Source organism: Meriones unguiculatus, chromosome 15, assembly GCF_030254825.1.
Source record: "Meriones unguiculatus strain TT.TT164.6M chromosome 15, Bangor_MerUng_6.1, whole genome shotgun sequence".
NCBI classification, from domain to species: Eukaryota; Metazoa; Chordata; class Mammalia; order Rodentia; family Muridae; genus Meriones; species Meriones unguiculatus.
Window position 1 is genome coordinate 48,749,006 of NC_083362.1, and position 14,118 is coordinate 48,763,123.

The window sequence follows — 14,118 nt, forward strand, 5'->3', positions numbered from 1 at the left end:
TGCTCCTGGAAAAAAACAAGCCAACAAAAAACCCCAACAGCATACTTCATACCAATCATTGTGTTGATAATACTGTGTTCTGTCTTAGTTTGGATTCCCTGAAACAGAATTTGAGATTAGGACCTGGGTAGAAATAATTCACTGGAATGATGGCACCAGGGAGAAGTGGCAAAGGGGTAGGGAAGCAAGCAAGAGACAGGCAAGAAGAAAAGGCAATCGTAAGGTTGAGGGTAGTTGACACTAGGTTCTGGGGTCTGACTTAATGGGACTTCTGTCAAGCGTACAGAGGCCTCCTATAATTTTTATGAAGGATGGAAAATTGGACATTTAAGCCCTGGTTTCATTTCCACCAGTTGGGCACTGCCTGCAGAGGCATTAACTCTCCCTCATCCTTGAACTGGGCTCAGAATAAATCTGTTCTCAAGTGGTCAGAGAAAGCCGGAGGGAGGCGGGAAGGCAGCGTGAGGCACGATGGGACTATGGTGCTGGAGGGATCAGCACAGGCAGATAAATCTTATCTAGCTACAGCTAGAACCAGTGATGGATGGTTCAAAGTTCAGATAATGCCCAGGCCTCACGTCAAGAGTGGGATGATCATTTCATGGGAAATGAGGACCTGCTGCTGCATCTTGAAGCATAAAGATGTGTGTGTGTGTGTGTGTGTGTGTGTGTGTGTGTGTGTGTGTGTATACCACAGGGAAAAGCAGAAAGCTTATTAAAGGGAATTCAACTAATGTTGACTGTTTTGTTACAGGTGTGACCGCGTAATCAGGAACAGTGGCGCCCGTGGAGGGACTGCAGCTACCAGTTCCCCTGAAACTTGAACTGAGAAATCCTATTTGCTAGACCACAGAGCATCTGACTTGATTTGACTACAACATCTCCTGCTGGTGTTTTGTTTGCCTGGATCAATGACTGTCAGTTGCTCAGAATTTCAGCAGACTGTCTGGGACTGCTGAGTTTTAAGGCAAACCCCTTCTTACAGAAGACCCAGCTCATGTGTGCTCAACAAACAGACCTCACTGGGATAGAATCGCCCTCTCTCTGCACCTGCTTCTAGCTCTGTTCTAGCCAGGAGAGCAAACACATCCACAGCATTTCTACAGAAATGCCAATTTTACATTAATCTGTAAAGCACACGGCAGCCAATGGCCACCATCTGTCCTCAGTTTTTCAGATTCGTTTTCTTTCCATGGGGATCAGCATTCCTTCTACTGTCAGACAGTAGAGGGAGATGCTCCACAGCAGAAGGCCTCGTTTCTGAGATGTTGATGTGTGTACTGATTGAACTCACACATTTGCACCAACACAATGTTCTCTTCCAACTTCTCGACTCCAGTTGGCCCCTGCCTAAGGGTTTAGAATCCTCCTCTTGTTTTCTAGTTTCCCTTTAAAGATTCTTCCACATGACTACTTGGAAGGCCACAGCCACTCCAAATAGAAAACTGTCTACATTTTCCCCCCTCTACTCCTCAGAAAAATTAGTGGAATATGATTTTCCCATATTCTCCCTGCCAAAGTAATTTTTTTCCTCCAAAGACATCTTATTTTCTAAATTCAGTTAATATAGTTTGCCGTGTTGCTATTCGTGGTAGTAAACATTGCTCAGAATCAAAAGCAAAATAATTTTGCTGCTGTGTTTTCTACCATTATCTACGTTTTCATGGTGCTATTAATCACAAGCTTAGCTCTATTTGTAGATCATATTAAAGTTGCAAGCAAGCAAAAGCAACCTTTGGTTAACGGGCACACCTTCTCCCTGGGCAGAATGAATTATCTATTTAGCCTGAAAGCTGCAGTTTCTGGAGGTGGCTGCCAGACTGCAGCCATGCTTCCTCTGGGTTTGACAGGTTGGCATGGTCTCTATGAGCCTGGAGCAGCACTCCAGATCCTGCAGGAATCCCACGATTAGGAGATACCCTGGAGCCTGGGACACCCAGGTGCTTAGGTCTCTAGGATCTACCAAAAAGTGCAGAGGGGCCAAGACAGAGTTCCCTGTCCTAGAAACTGTGCCGCCTGGAAGCCAGCCCTGGCACTTTAAGACAGCCTTCTTTCGAATGTGAGCTAGCTGGAAGGATTCTGAAGTGCAAACAGCATTAGCTTGCTCTGAGATGGACCCTTTCCCCCACATTCCCACCAGCATGCCCAAGGCTTCTGGAACAGCCAACATGTACGCAACATTAAAAAAAGAGAAACTTTAAGTGAAATAAGGTTGCCTCATAGTTTTAAAGTGTAGTTGCCTACTCACAGTCTACTTTAAAAGTGAGCTGTGGTGTGTCGTCATATCCTTACTATGTCGAGCATGTGCAATGCTGCCTACGCACAGTAATTTGCATCAAGTACGGTGTCCTCTGCAGCCTGGCTGGCTTCAGGAGGGCATTCCCTGAGTTAGATGTATCTTTCTGTGTCGGGGAAAGGGTGCTTCCCTCTGTTCCTTGAAGGATCCCTGTCCCAACACTGTGCACTAAACAATGAATTCTTGAAGAACAAAATTTCTGTGAAATAGAAACTGGCTTGAAGAGGAGCCGCTTGCTAAAAGAAAAAAAAAATGTTAGCAATAATACCAGGTAAAGGATAAACATTTGTGTTCAGCAATGGACTAAACATAACCTCTCTGTATTTTTAATGACCTTAGCTACCATGCGCAAATTAGCCCTTGCTCTACAATGACCTTGTGTGCTGCATAAAATAGTCGCTCCCTTCATCTTGCTCTTTCCCTCATAAATTTTGAAACATCCACAAACTTACAAGAGTCAGAAGCAAAGGAGAAAGAGTGTTCTGCTCCAGAATTAGTTTCCGCATTGGCCTCCTCGCCCCACAGAATGGTGCCCCTTTCCTATGGAAAAGAAGGCCGTTGACTTGACAGTCTCCAGCATCAGGAAATTAGCATTGATATGCCACTACACTCTAGACTTCAGTCTGCATTCAAGACCTGCCCCATGCTTCTAGGGTAAATGTAAGAGCTGAAGGTTCTTTGGGGGACTTGGTGTTTAGTTGTCCTGTCTCCAGAGTGCTCTTCATTCTGGACAGTTCTTCAGTCTGTGGCCTTTTGCAGGCCTCACGCTGTAATTTTGTAGAATGTTCCTTGTTGGGGTCACACTGATGTTTCTTCAGGAATAAAACGAGGTTATTCGTCTTCAGCAGAAACGACACAGAAGTGGTGTTGTGCTCTTTCAGTTGTGCCCTACAGGGCAGCTCACATTTTGGTTTGTTATGTTATTGCTAATGTTCCTTTTCATCACTTGACTAAGGTCATGTCTGTCAAGCTTCTCCACTGTAAAGTGATTCTGCCCCACAGTTAATAAATGTGCTTTGTGAGAAAGTATTTTGAAGTCCTCTGTTTCTCATCACAGTTTCAATTTATTCATGTGTTCGTTTGTAGCTTCATGATGTCACAATTTCTTATTTTGTTAAATGGGTAAAAAATGTTATTATAATATTATTATTATTATCATCATCAATTTTTGTTGTTTAGAAATAGTCTCATGTGGTTCTGGCTGGCCCTCAAATTTGTAAAGGATGACCTTAAATTTCTGATCCTCTGGCCTTTACCTCCTAAGTGTTAGTATTCCACATGTGACCATACCCAGTTTTCATGATAATGGGCTTGAAACCCATTCAAGTATGCTAGCCAACTGGGCTGCATCTCCAACCCATGATTCAATAATAAAATTGTCCCATCCCTATCAGTCAGTGAAAAATACATTTGAAAGAAAGTCTAGGCATCAGTTATGTTCACACCAGGCAGTGGACAGCGTTGGAGATATACATCTATCCAGATGGACAGATACATGTATTCATATAAATACAGGGACAACCATGAAGCATATCCAATGTCTGTGTAGTTTGTAGTGCTGTTTGCACTACAAAACTATGCAGACACATACACACATCTATGCTTGCATCTATTCAGAAATCCATAAGTTCACATCCAGGCCATGGATATTACACAACACTTCATGGATCATTTTAGTTTAGTACCCTTCTTTTACTTATCTGATGGTAGAAAACCTGACTTTTGCGTTTTCAATACTCTACTTATATGATCAATTCCTGGTATGAAATCCATCTGGCATCGTCTTTCTTCCTTCTCCTGTTCTACCCCACATGGCGTCTACTTGGACACTGACTCTCATGCCAGCCACCTGACCTTGTTACTCTCTTTGCCCAGGCTGAGCCCCAACTTTTATGCTGAGCTTTCCCAGAATGAATTTTTCTCCTGTTTTTTGGGGGTTCTCACATACTAGGCTTGGAATTCCTTCATGAGGACCCCTTTCTTGCCTCGCTTAGGGTCGCAGTGGACTCCCTGGGGGAGGATGCACAGTTGTATGCTTTACAGTTGCCTGCAAAATTTGTCTATTGCCTGCTTGCCTCAATACCCAGCTTGCTAACTATCAATAGCTATTCCTTTCCTGCCTTTTCTTCTTTCCACAATTGTTAGTGTTTTGTTTTGGTTTTGTTTGTTTGTTTGTTTTCCACTTGTCACAGACTCTTCTTACCTTCCAGTGCTGTCTCAGTGTTTCAAGCGGAACTAAAATGGAGACACTCCCTCTGATCTGTCAGACTGAGGGCACCTCATATTTCCTTACTGACTCCTCAACAATGTCCACATCTTAGGAAACAGCTCTTCATTAAGTCTCCCCATGTAACCTTTCAAAATTCTGTACATTCCCGTGGAACCCCTGACAAGTCATGCCAACATGTGATCTGCTTCTTGTCATCTAGCCTTGTCCTTTATCCCATCCCCAGCATAGCCTTGGGACACGGAACCTATGAGTTTGACTTAACGGTGTCTTAACTTCCAACCAATACATTTCTCTACCTTGTAATATCTGTTTTATTTTCAGTTAAGTTGACAGTCTTCGCAGGGAGAGAGCACTTTTCCCTATTGGAATCCAAGTCCTTAACTCTCTCTATTTAAGAGAGAGAGAGAGAGAGAGAGAGAGAGAGAGAGAGAGAGAGAGAGAGAGACTTTATTGGGTGGATAATATTTCCCCTGGTGCCATGGAAGACAAATGGCAGACAAGCTATGCCTCGACTCTTAGTTAACCTTCGTTCTATGGAAAGAGGAGCCGGGGGATTTGGAATTTTCCAGAAGAGTGAGCTCATCAGTATCACCACCTAATCTCCTCCCCCAGGGTCTGTGTAAGTTAAGACGAGGAAGATGGCGACTCCACAGTCTGCTTCACCAGCAGGCAGGTGACCTATTTAACTCCACGCCGTGTTTTCTCTCTGCCTCGCTGGGTAGTGCTTATGATTTCAGTCTCTGAATCTTAACAGCTCACCACCTTGCCATATGTTCTGTCTGTGGAAGTGAAGCAGACCGGCATCCAGTCTATAAATAAGCCACACGCCAACCCTCATGGACGCTTCACTTTCTTGGTCTTTCAGAATCTATCCATTGCTGTGTCACTTTAGGGACGTGGTCTAATTGAGACTCAGTGCCATTCCTTTTCCCTTAGGGTCCTCAAATGTTACCTATGATTGTTTTTTAAACTCTCTAAGAAGCTAGAAGCTTCGGTCAGGCTGCTTCACTGGGAAACATGGTCCCTGAGAGTAGAGACAGCAAAAACCATGGATGTCTGACTCTGTTTCTCTGGAGAAAGAAGTTCATCCATTTATTGAAGCAGGATTAAAAACAACTTTCTAAAAAACAAAACAACAACAACAAACAACTTTCTAGTTTCTTATGGAAGAAATAAAACCTTTGTGGTGTTAACAAATAAAACAATGACATCTAAGTATATTCTCTGAGGATCATACTCAGTCGTAAAATGCGATTTCTCCTTAATATGTCGCTCTGTATTCTTTTTGGCTTTATGGTAATAATCCAATGTGACTGCAGTCTATGACAGAAAAATGTGGCATTCTTTTTTTTTTTTATCATTATTGCAACGATGTGGAGCTTACTGAAAATGCTTTCTTGGGGCTAAAAATCTCATCTGCTATCAAAACTCTTACATAAATTTTAGTAAAATACCTAGTATAAAATCTAAACAGCTCTAGGTCCACTCAAAGAAATGATAGTTCATCAGAAATAAGTTTCATCTGAAGAGCATATTTTTTTTTTTCTAGTCTTTGGGGCCATGCCAAAGTAGGGGAGGGTTCTACCTGAAAGCAAGTCAAAGCTTCATAGCAATAGGAAGAACCTCCTTTCCTCATGATTAAGACCTCCTCCATAAATGGAGTCAGCTACCAAGAATCATCCCCTTTCCTTCTTCTTTCCTAAGCAGCCCACATGACTCTTGGGCCTTCTCTCACACTTTCCTACTTGAAGCAGCTGGTGGGATTTCTCTCCTCCTTATTCTCATCAGATGAGTGAATGACCACAGACTTGGTTAGTTCATCTGGTGTAAACTAACTCACATTTATTCTCCTATTGTTCTGGAAGCCAGAGCTTGATAAGTTTCACTGAACTCAACCCAAAGTGTTGGTAGGTCCATTTTCTTGCCTTGCACCTTCTGCCCTGTGCTTATATCATTTCAGTCTCTGTGCCCATAGTTACATGGTTTTCTCTTCTGGGTCAAACCCTGTTCTACCTTTCTTTTATAACACCTTTACATTTAGGAGCCATAAGTTTTGGGGTTTTGGTAGTTTGTTTTCTGAGACAACAATTCTCCTGGAACTAACTGTAGACCAGGCTGGCCTCAAACTTACAGAGAACCACCTACTTCTGCCTCCCAAGTGCTGAGATTAAAGGCATGCACCACCACTGCTCTGTATAGGAACATGGCTTAATTCAAGATAATTTCTCATAGATTACTAACTTGGTGAGATTTAGAATCATCATGGAAACAAATCTCTGGCCATTTGTGTGAATAATTTTCTAGCTTAGTTTAATTTAGGTGAGGTGACCCAGTATGGATTGTATTATTCTTTGGGCTGAGGTCCTGGACTGATTCAAAAAGGAAAAGTGAGCCAAAGACAAGAATTCATAGCTCTTTGCTTCCTGAGTGTGAATACTACATGACCTAGACACTGAAGCTTTTAAGGGGAGTGGGAGTGGTGAACCCTCCTCTCTGTTCCCCATCTTGGTTTCTTTTTTTTTCTCTTATCTATATGGTTTAAAATATTTATTTACTTATTTTGTGTATATGAGCACTTTATGCCAAAAGAGGGCATTAGATCACATTCTAGATGGTCATGAGTCATCAAGCAGCCTCTGGGAATTGAACACAAGACCTCTGAAAGACCAGTCAGTGCTCTTAACCACTGAGCCATCTCTCCAGCACTCCAATCTTGGTTTCTATACTTAAGAACCACTGCACATTTCTCCCGCTTTCCTTCTCTGAGAGAGCTTTTGGTATCATCTTCTTTAGGCTGTTTCTGTACTCAGCAGCCATGTCCGAAGTATCAGTCCCACAATCCTACACAAGCTTCTGAACTCAGTCCATCAGGCAGAGCAGCTCTTCTTCCGTGAACGGGCAGGGACCACGGGTTTCAGTACTGCGGGCATGACAAACTTGATTATGTCAATGCTAGCTGCTCTGCACTTACTTTTACAAAAAGCACCCACAGGCCTAGTGATTCCTTTGCCATTTAATCTGCTGAAGGGAAATAGTCCTTAAAGAGCAGCTCACACGTGACTTGTGACTTGGCACACTCTCAAGCTAGGGAAACGAGGAAACGGCTCAGTTGCTCAGTTTAGCCAGGAGCAACCCTATCTTTTGTCTCATCACTCTGAAATAAGGTTGTTCTTTGGATTTTGGTTTTGTTTTTTTTGTTTTTTTTTTTTTCTTTCTGGTAGAGTTTGCCAAAATTCTAAAAGAGGGCGACATAGCTCTCTAATGCTTTTTCATTTCATCACTTGTTGGAAGCAGGATGGACTTAAGTTATTTTAGGTCAGCGTTTCCCTTCTAATGGAAACCAGGGTGAGTGTCTTTTTTCCTCCAGCCCCTGAGTCCGAATCTAATTCCTTGCCACCCTCAGGAATAACAGTTATTTCTGGGAATCATTCTTCTGACAGAAAGAAACCCAAGCGAGCGACATGAGGGGCCAATGACTGCCTTCCAGCCGTGGTTAGGATCTGCTAATGTTTCCAAAACAGAGCTTTGATAACAAATCCTTTTGGGATGTGTGGATCAAAGGAGTAATTTAAAATAATCAGACTGCCTCTGCACTGTTCTCTTCCCTGTCTGACTCTGTTTCCTCATCCTAAAGGAACAATTATGTTAATCTGGATTTCCAGCAGATTACTACAGAAATCTAGCCGTCCCGAATTTTAACTGTCTGAAGTAATCAGCTACATGTGAATAATGGCTAAGTCTGAGGCATCAAATCTGTTTAAGAGGGAAAGCATTTACCAAGCACTGCAGAATAGAACCGCGTCTCCTTTTACAGTTGCTCCGAAGACTCCCATTCCAACCTCACCGATTGCCTAAAGGAGCAAAATGACTTCCCTCACCTCTGTTCCTACAGAGAATAAAAACAGACTAGAAACTAGTGCCAGCTCCTTCTCCACTTGCTTTATCCCAGCCAATCTGTCTTCACACACCCACCCGGGCCAGAACCTGAAGAGGATTAAAGGAGAGGGAGAGGACGGTTCTGGAAGGCAGCAGGTGCAGAGCAGCTAACGGGGTGAGAAGAATCTCCTTGCCCTCCGTGAAGACTGGTCCCCACTTCTAAGTCTCCCTGGTCTACAGCTGATGCCCTCCAGCTCTCCATTCTGCCTTGAACAGGTAAACTGGTGTAAACTTTTTTTAAAGTAATTTTTGGTCACATCTGAAAAATGATGTTAAATAGTTGTTTCATTTTCATTATTATTTTTATTTTATGTGTATGAGTGTTTTGTCTGCATGTGTGTCTGTGTAGCATGTGCATGACTGATACTCACAGAAGCCAGAAAAAGACATGCAGTCCCCTGGAACTGGATTTACACATTGTTCTTGTTTAGTAAGTATAGGTTAATTCTGTAAGAACAGTTAAAAGAGCCAAGTATAAATTATGAAAACAGCTAAAAATTAGAAACCATAGACTGAAGTTTTTGCTCTTTGAAAAGTACAATTAAGAAAATGGGGCTGGAGAGATGAGTCAGCAGTTCAGAGAACTGGATGCTCTTCTAGAGGACCCAGGTTCGATTCCCAGCACCCATATGGTTGCTCAAACTGCCTATAACCAAGTTCCAGGGGGATCTGAGAATTAAACAATTGTCGGCATAATTCACATGAGAAACAACTCACCATCCCTAACTAACATTACACTAGGATCTTTTTCAGAAAGCATTTGTTAGAAGAGAAATGGTTCCTGCAGGCTCTAATGCTTGACAGTATCAGAATCCGTGTCTTACTCTAACAATAGCTATACTCTCTTATCTAACCATCTATTGTAATACAGTTGGGCTTCCATGTCTGGAGTGGCCACTGGTTAGATTTGCTCCTGAGCCAGGAAGAAATGTACAAAAAAATCTCCTTGTGCATAAACTTGTGTTTGATTATGTCCTGACTGCTGTGGCTCAGGGTTGCTTTCTCAGACTTTACCCAATAATGAAGTATTCTGAATCACTTTTGATAACTGAAAGATACTGGTGAACATAAAAGAGAGAGGGACCTAGAACTGGTGAGTGCCATTTGGGGCAATCCATCTTTTGAGATTATAATGTTATAGCAAAGAAACTCATAACTTTAGGATGGTTGACGATCTGTATGGTCAATGGGTGGATGTCAATGCATATTCACATAGTGGATAACAGACATTGTTAGAGATGAAATAGGCAATCTAGAACAGAGAAAGTATCCAAGGCAGGTGAAAATGAAGTGCTAAATAGTCAACAGGCTGGGAGAGTCAAGAGAGCAAGGGTTCTAATTAAGAAGCCATATGTGAATGTACCTTTAAAGATGAGGAGGGCTTTGACAGGAGTCGCTGCTGCAGTGTCAGCATATTTCCCAAGGGGCTATTTCAGGTAAAGGACATTAGGTCACCCCATTCAGCTTTGTGCTTCACGTGCAGGGAAATCTTTACAGTAGTGCATGTCTATCTTCAAACAACATAGTACTCATTTTCCCTTCACTGAATGATAGATGGCAGCCATGGATCCATTTCTTGAGTAAAAGAACAAATGAAGATTGGGGCACTTTGGCCACTTTTAGCAGCAGTTCAGTGAATCAAGTATAAATTATGAAAACAACTAAAAAATTAGAATTCATAGATTGAAACTTCTGATCTTTGAAAAGTACTATTTAAAAAAATGGAGCTGGAGAGATGGCTTAGTGGATAAGAACACTGGCAGGTTTGATTCCCAGAACCACATGGTGACTCAGAACTGCATGTAACTCCAGTTCCAGGGGACCTGACATCCCCTTCTGGCCTCTGCGGGAACCAGGCACACAAGTAGTGCACAGACATACATACATAAGCACACAAAATGAATAAATAATTTAAAAATTAAGTCACAGACCAATACAAAGTTATTTTAATGTATATATCTGATATTAAACATGTTACCAGAATTTATAAATAGTTCTTAGACATTAGTAGTAAAAACATCCCATTTAAAAATAGATCCAAAATGTAGCAGGTACTTTAAAGACCTATATACGGCAATAATCACACAAGAAAATTGTCCAGTACAGCCCAATGCAAATTAAAACTACAGTAGCACGGAACCAACCACACAGCAGAGTGCTTCAAAGGGGGCGGGTGGACTTTTAGAGCAGTTTTAACTCTTACACATTGCTTTTGAGAATCCAAAATAGTGAGATTGTTTTGGAAAACAGTTTGGCAATTTCTTATAAACTTTAACATCCTTTCACCCTGTGATCTAGTAATTTCACTCTCATGTCTCTTTTCTCAAAGAAATGAAAAATACATATACACAAAAACTTGCATGCAAATGTTTATAATAGCACTATCCATAGCTGAGTAAAAATTAAGGACAAGCAAAATGTTCATCAGCTGCTGAATGAATAAATGAAACATGCAAAATTTTTACAGTAGAATACTAATCCAGCAATGTGAAGGAAGAAATAATTGATGTGTGAAATAGAATGAAATATGTATCACAAAAATATCTGGCTCATTCAAAGAAACTGGATATCAAAGATATTCTGTTACATAATTACATTTACACGGAATTATAGAACAATCAAAACTTTATTGCTAGAAAGCAAATACAGTTCTGAGAATTAAGATAAGGAAAAAGTTTTCTGATATCGAAGAAGCATTCTATACCTCAATTTCGATCATGGTTACATTTCTATATATATTATCCAAAAATCATCAACCTAAAAACACTGGATATAGGGAATTTACTGAAGCCTTTTAAAAGACTAAGAAATGGCTACTTAGGTTTATAAAGAGATTGTTTCATTAGATGATTTTTTTTAAAGAAATAATTCACTAAAATTAGTGTGAACTCAAATGCTAAGAAGGGTACTTAACTGTCTCCTTCCACAACACCCTGCCTCTGGGAAGAATATTCTCCTAAGAAATCGAGAAGAAATGGAGACGGTTTGAAGAGCAGATCTTGTTCTTTTCAAAATGCAGCAAAAGATGAATGAAGACTATGGGAGGAAATGGGCTTACTAAATTGAAGCAGGTAATTTAATTCCTTCAGAGAAATACTGACATGTTAGAAGATGATAGAGAAGAAGAAGACGAATAGGAGGAGGAAGAGAAGAGAAAAAAACCCTGAAGGAGAGGAGACAGAGCTGCTGTAACTTTAAAAATGGTAGATTTCTAGAATTTCTTTGGAGGTCATAATGTCTTCTTCCGTATCTATAGATAATAAGAAGAGATAGATATCTATAGATAGAAGAGATAATAAGCCCTTAGATTCCTTTCAGATATGATAAAATCTTATGAAAAAAAATTCCCAACTGCATGTGTGCTCATGGTCATGAACTTTTAAGTATTAATACCAACTGACTGGCATCCTGTCAGGGCTATGGCTGAGATGTCTCCCCCTCTGTCTCCCCTTTCCCCTCAGTAGCCCTGATTAATTGCTGTGATCTTTGACCATGTTAAGATGTATCTAGATTCAGTGTGTGGTCATTTGGATGACCAGCTATAAACTGGTATTTGCATTGATCTAAGTTTATGACTAGAGTGTTTTTGCTATGATAATCTTGGGATGTCTTCAGAGTCTTTTAATGGGAGGAAACAAAAAAAAATGTTTTTCTCCTCTCTGTGAGAGAGGTCCCAGGCAGCAGCACTTGAATGAACCTAGGTTCTGCCAGATATCTGAGCCTGAGCTCTGTAGCTGAGCCCATGTGGAACAATAACTTGGAAAGGAAAAAAAAATTAAGGATGTTAATTTTTTTTTGCATGTTAAATTATTTGAACTTTAACTTGGAGGAGAATTTAATCTTTTAGACCATTTTCTTTTGGGAATTTCACAATATGAGAGAGTTCATATGTAAATTTTGAGCATCTTCGAGTTGTTCAGAATTAGTGGAATACATTAGTGTTGCCGTTTAATCAACATAATCTCATGAGTGACACATTAAGCGGCATGGTCGAGCATAATTTGCGGTGGTGAATGGAAGAGACATCAAAATTTCAGGCTTGGGTGTAGTACATGTTCGGAGTTATCCAGTTAGTGTGTAGTCTTACGGCAATTTTATGCTTCCTACCACCAGTCGAAAGAGGAAACTAAAGGAGCAGTAGATAGATTAAGAAAACAGTCCTTCAACACAAGTTGGACTTGATGGGGAGAGTGAGAAAGAGAGATAGAGGGAGTTAAAGAAGGGAGAGAAGGGTGTATGTATGGAGAGCGAGAGAGTTTGGTTGGGTGGGTGGGTAGGGAGGCTGTGTTGGGGTTTAGGAAAAATCACATACTGACCACTCTGATAGATGGAAGTTTATTCAACACTTAGCAAAGTTTGACCCAGTCAGAGACACAGTCTGGATTCGGGAATTAAGACTGTGACACTGAGCTGTTCTCAAAGTGAGCTTTTAAAGAAAAAAAAAAAAAAAAAAAAAAAGAGAGACCAGACCATAACCAAGAAGTAAGAAGAATCAATTCTATTCCAGGTATATCATGTCTAGCCAAGCAAGCGGAATCAGTTCTGTTCCAGGTACATTGTATCTAGGTAGTCTGACAAAGCATTTTAAGCTGATAGGCTGGGATTTACGGTAACTTTTGGGGACTTTCCAGTTTTCTTGGAGAAAGGAACATAGCAGGGTGTTGGAGTTTAACTCTAACAGAACATATATTCATCTTTAATTCAAGCAGAACATGCATTTATCATCTATTGTTTTATTCTAAGCAGCAGGTATTGAATTGTAAGTAAAGGCTATTCTTGTGTCAGGCAGGCAGAGCCTGAGAACTTGAACTCAAATTCACTTTATAATCAAAATGGAGACTAAAGATAAAATGGCTTCAGTTATGCTAAAGACAAAAACAGGTGTTAACAGAGGAGCTACAATTATGCTAAAAACTAAAGTAGGTCTCAACAGGGGCTATAGGGGCTATAGCTATTCAAAGAATTAAAGCAGGCCTCAACAGTGGGGGTGAATCTGGGAAGAATTGGGGGAGTGAATATGGTCAAATACATGGTATGAAATCTTCAAATAATTAATAAATGCATAATTAGAAAAAGAAAGTGGCCCTTGAAGGTGAGAATAATAATGAATAAGCAAATATTGTCTTGTGGAAGAGAGTCATACATATTCTTGGCTGATAAAAATGTCATAGTTTCTTCATTTCTACTGTTGTGATAAAATTCTTTGACGACAAAAGGCAACTCGGGAGAGAAGAGGGGTATTTTAACTTAGAGTTTCTGGTTGTGGTTCAACATTGTGAGGAGGTCAAGAAAAGGAACTTTAAACAGCTGGCCGTATCACATTCACAGTCAATATCAGAGAGAAATAAAGGCATACTTGCTTGAGCCCCTGTGCTCGTCTTGATTTCTCTGCTCTTTCTCAGTTCAGGACCCTTTGTCTGGGGAATGTTATGGCCTGCAGTGTGTTGGGTTTTCTCACATCAATAACTTATTGAAATAATCACCCCAAAGCCAAGCCTACAGGTCTACCCAATGTAGATAATTCCTCATTTGAAAACTGTTTCCCCGGACAATTCTACTTTGTGTCAAGCTGACAATTAAAAGTTCACTATTATATGATTCCTCTCTCAGAGTGCGGGAGCAAAATGATGGGAAATGCTGGAGGAAGCACACCCAC